Genomic DNA, 5,489 nt, shown 5'->3' on the forward strand with positions numbered 1-5,489 from the left:
GGTATTGATATGATATTTGGGACGAGGTTGCATGCTGCAACGATACTGATATGATATTTCGGATTGGGTTGCACGCCGCAACAGATATTGATATTATAGATGGGAACAGATTACATGTTGCAATGGTATTGGTGTATATGTGTGTATCGGGTTGCGTGCCATAACGAAGAGTTATATTATTATTATTTTTGGATGTTGATTTCATATCCGTGTTGTGTTTGAAATTGAGCATAGATGATATTCTGGGGCCCTCTGTTGTGTATTTCTGTTATGATTTTCATGTTACTTATTTCTGTTCCATTTTTACTTACGGATTACATGTGGTCGGTTGTACTCATACTACACTTTTGCACTTCTTGTGCAGATTCTGATGTTGGTCCTAGTGGCGCTTAGTAGAGGTTTTGCTTGGACTTTCATTATCCGGATACTTGAGGTAGAGTTGCACGACGTTCGTAGAACCTGAAGTCCCCTTCTTATCTTTCACACTATTTATTTTTGTTCGGACAGTTGTATTTTATTATAGACCTTGTTTGTTGTAGTTTTAGTAGCTCCTGTATTTGTGACACTAGTTTCTAGGTGTAGACTAGACTGTGTTGGTTTAGATTATTATATTACGAGTATTTCAGGCTTATATTCTTAATAATTTGCTTTTTAATCGTGACATGATGCTAGAAAATAAAAGGAAACCACTGGACTTAGTTCAAAAAGGAAGTGTTTGCAGCAATTTGGAGTGCCATGATCTACCATACTTGGAGAGATAAGAATCAGAGACTGTTAAGAGGAACACTTGTAAATAGTGAGTTAATGATAACACATATAAAGAAGGAAGTAATAGATAGAATCAATACATTGAAAATGTCCAGGAAGATACATACTTGTTGAGTGTTTGGCTCAAAAGATATTAAACTCTTTTTAAGCAAATCAATCAATAAAGATGAGGGGTAAATCGTAATCAAACATAATCAATACCAGATCGAAAGATAAAGAAATAGCAATTGTATATGGAATAGATAAAAGGTCAAAATATTTCGTTCATGACAGAGTTTTTTCTTGCCCCTCCTTAGAGGGGAAAAAGAATTACAATCGTTGTGTTCCTTTGAGACAGAAAAGAATTACAATCGTTGTGTTCCCTTTTCCCTTTCTCCCCAGATGGAGCTCCCTCTCTATCAATGAAGAATCCTTTCTATTTGAGGGTAGAGTTATGTTCATCCTTTTCGGCTTGTTGGAGGGTGGAGAGGAAGTAGTGGGAAGGAATCCCCTTTTGGGTTCTCTTCCTTTCATATTTATAGTCAAAAAACCTTCTTGTCTTTGCCACAACTTGGCATGGCCGAGTTGTGGAAGCTCACCAGTCGTGGGGAGGGCTTACCCTCGTCGCTTATGTCGAATGTCGTAATGATGGAGTGAAACTGACTTCGTTGACTTCTTTCGTAAGATGACAAAGATGGGGTAGTGGTCGCCCCGGTCGGGGTGGTCAGATTTTGACCAATACAGTTAGTCCCTCCGTTCGTCGGGATCGTACCTCGCCGACTCCGACGGACGGATCAAGTATGCAACGTAGTCGAAGGGAATCTGACCCCCATTCTGTTCCTTGATCGTGTTGTTAAATTTTTGATTCTTTGGGGATATCTTTTTAGTACTCGTGTACCGCTACGATGGTTTCAAACCAAAACGTCGGTTAGTAAATGGAGCGTTGCTTCGTGTAAGCAGTCATTATGATGCACGTTTCTGAGGACCTGAAACATTTCGCGTCCCATCAGATTTGAATGGCGATTATTGGGTTTCACGCTCGGGGAATTTATGCCTCTTATAAATATTGAAACCCTGCCATTAGTTTCTCACACTTCATTGTTCATCTCGAGAGAATTTCCAGGATATCTTCTTTTTTGTCACTTCGATTTCAGGCTCTTTCTTGCTCGTTGCAATCCTTAATTCTTTCGCTGCTTCCAGTTTGTTCTTTTTCCTCTTATCGCTAAAAATGGCCGGTGCTTCTTCCCGTGATAGTCTTCCTGTTGCTCCTCCGGCGACTGAGAACTCTGCTCCGGCTGCCGGAGATGTAGAGTTGGTAGAGGGCGAAGAGGTTCCGTCTGTAGATGAAATTTTACCCCACCCGTGGAGAGATGTGGTCGACTTCAGTGTTGACGCTGGGGCGGAGCCGGAGGATATCCCTCCCCTCATAGGGGAGGTAGGGATAGCGGATTTGAGGGAACGATGGGGCATTCCTAATTTTGTCGAGATGGTACCGGCGGGGAGAGACGACCGGGTTCAAATTGACCGTCCCGGATTTTGTATGTTCTATGCCTACCCCTTCCTCGTAGGGTACACGCTCCCGCTTCCTATGCTGGTGGTAGATTTCTGCCGCTATTATGAGGTATGCCGTGCCCATCTTTCTCCTTATTGTACAAGTTGTTCCTCATGTTCATCAAGTATGCGGAGCTCGCTGGTCGCGAGGTTACTCTAGGCCACGTGCTTAGTCTGTTTGCTCCCCAGTTGATTCGAGGCTCGATGATCCACGCGCGTCCTCGGGGGTCGAAAGGCCTAGTGGTAAAGATGGATGACAGGACCAATCGTCGCTTCTATGAGAACTTTTTCTATGTGCGGACCGAGCACCTCGTGGCGGACCCAACTGGATTTCCTGAGGTGTGGAATTTTGCCCGTAAGTCTGCGCCTTTGATTAGTGGAGTATTTCTTTGTCCTCTCGCCTTTTATGTTGTATGTACTAACATGCTTCGGTGTTTCACAGCCGAGAAGCTTCCCCTGCCGTCTTTGGAGGGGATTCGAGAATGGGTTAAGGCCGTCCTTCCCCATACAGCGGGGGTTCGCACTTGGTCGACCTTTTATGAGATATTTGGACGTAGGCCCCTTGCAGGTGAGATAACGCCCTTATTTTCTATCTGTCTTTTTCCATTTTCGTCTTACCTCTTGAACGTCGTTTGTCGTTGCCAGGGAGAGTACGGAGAGTCAAGGCTCCTCAGCTAGCCTTTCGTCGGGCGACTCATCTGCTCGTCTTAGTGCAGTACCTGCTGCTCGTCGTTCGTCGAGGGCGGCTTCGGTCGAATCTGCGGTTCTGGCCACTCCAGCAAGGGCGGTCTCTCAGGAAGCCACAATCAGTGTTGTCCGTCCTGCGAATGGATCACCATCGACTGGGGAAGGGGCGTCGAAAAGACGGAGGGTGGCATTCGAGATGGAGCCTCCGACTGTGGTCCATTTGGATGAGTCTCCCCCAACGAGCCCAGGGGACGGTGCTGCTGTGGCGTCTCCCTTAGAGACGGAGCGAGTTGTTGAAGTTGGCGTTGGCAGTCAGTGTTTGGAAGATTCGGCTGTTGGAATGAACCAACCCGGAGTTCCCGTTGCCGGTGATGATCAACGTCCTTCCGGAGCAAAGAACCAGGCCCCTAGTGCCGCCGTCGTGACTTCGAGTGTGCCTTCTTCATCTGCGGCGGGTCGTATCCCCCCCTCAGCAGCAGAAAGGGGGAAGAGTGCGATGGTCGACGAATATGAGTCTGAGTCTGATTTGGATCCTGATGATATCAGGATGTTCGAGGAGGGCCTCACTCATTCGGTGGTTCATGCAGGTGGATCGGCTCGTGTTCTTGATATCCCTTCTAATGTGAATCTCTTGACACAGGGGGATAACTTGGTGTTGCATCTTAGCTTGCTGTGTTCGAAAGCCGTAAATGAGTCCTTGCGGAATGTTGCCGATGCCAAATTGAGGAACGAAGTGGCCATCATGGGTATGAGGGTATGTCGTATTCGGCTCTTACTTCTGCCTTTCCCTTTATACGAGCGAACATTGGTTTAACTGCTTTCTTTTTTTTAGACGTATCTGGTGGAGGTGGAAAGCATCCGTAGGGCCAACATTCGGTCGAGGATTTTCTTGCAGTTGATGGAGAAGTACCGTCGCTATCGCAACCGCTATCGCGATTTGCACGAATGGTTGAGGATGGACCCCCGTAACCGGGCTCTGGGCGAGGAATTGGAGAAAAGGGATCAAGAGCTGCTGCAGACGATCCGTAGTAAGACCGAGTTCGAAGAGCAACTCCGCCTTAAAGACGAGGAGCTTGAATTGGGTAGAGGAGTCGCTGCTGAGTGCGAGTATCTGCAGGGAAAGTTGAGATCGGCGTAGTTGGAGATGGATCAGAGCCGGATTAGAGTCGAGGAGATGAGCGCCGAGTGGAGAGGGAAGTTGACTGCGACGGAGAGCAAGGTTGCCGATCTAGAGCGTATTGAGAGAGCCTGGTTTGAAGCTTTGGCAAAAGCGGCGGCCCTGGAGGATACAATTCGTGTGCTCCAGTCCCAGCAAGAATCAGAGAGGGCGATAGCGACCCTGATGAAGGCGAGGCTCGAGGAGCGGATTGGAACGATTGATCAGGAGGCTTCGGTTCTGGCAGATCGAATCGCGGCCTTGGAAGCAGAGAACTAGCGGCTGAGGGCTCAAATTGGGCCGTTCCGCGCTGCCGTTCCCCGTCAGGCTCATGAGCTCTGGGTCTACGCCGAAGCCCAGCGGGATATATTCAAGAACTTGTGGGAGGCAGGCACCGTCACCGAGGCTGCTTACGAGGAAGCGCAAGCAAAGGCTCGCGAGGCTCGTGCCAACTGTGGGTATGATGTTGCGACACCCGAAGCTGACGGGGGTGTGGACGGTGATGAGGATGAGCCTTGCGGAGATGATGATGAAGACGGCGGCGATGACGCCGAGTGAAAAGAGTTGCACTTTGTTGTTTTTTCTTCCTCTCTTTTTTTTATTTCGTTCGCCGGTTGGCGTTTGCTTGTTTCTTGTTGTTTGTCATTTGTTGTTTTTTTTATATTAGCCGACTGGCCCGGACCGGATGTAAGCAGTGATAGCCCGCACCTATGACTTCATGATTAAAGAATTCTTTTTTTCGCTACTTGTCTTAAGTTTCAGCTTTCTTTCTGGTGATTTATGATCTTGTCACAAGGCGGAGGCTTGTTAGGCGAGTCCTGGTTTTGCTCTCCCCTTTTTGTGACGAAGGCTCCTGGCCTTGTGGGTTTCATTACGAATTTATCAAAATAATGGCTTCTTCGAATTTGGACGAGGTCGAACCTTTCGACCTTTAATGGCGAAGGCCCTTGGCCTTAAGGGCGTTATTTCGAACTTATCGAAATAGCAGCCCGTCTTGAGTTCGAGCGAGGTCGAACTTCTCTATCTTTGATGGTGAAGGCCTTTGGCCTTAAGGGCGTTATTTCGAACTTATCGAAATAACAACCCGTCTTGAGTTCGAGCGATGTCGAACTTCTCTATCTTCGATGGCGAAGGCCCTTGGCCTTAAGGGCGTTATTTCGATCTTATCGAAATAACAGCCCGTCTTGAGTTCGAGCGAGGTCGAACTTCTCTATCTTTGATGGCGAAGGCCCTTGGCCTTAAGGGCGTTATTTTGAACTTATCGAAATAACAGCCTGTCTTGAGTTCGAGCGAGGTCGAACTTCTCTATCTTTGATAGTGAAGGCCCTTGGCCTTAAGGGTGTTATTT

The sequence above is a fragment of the Nicotiana attenuata genome, chromosome 6 (genome assembly GCF_001879085.1).
Source record: "Nicotiana attenuata strain UT chromosome 6, NIATTr2, whole genome shotgun sequence".
Taxonomy (NCBI): Eukaryota; Viridiplantae; Streptophyta; class Magnoliopsida; order Solanales; family Solanaceae; genus Nicotiana; species Nicotiana attenuata.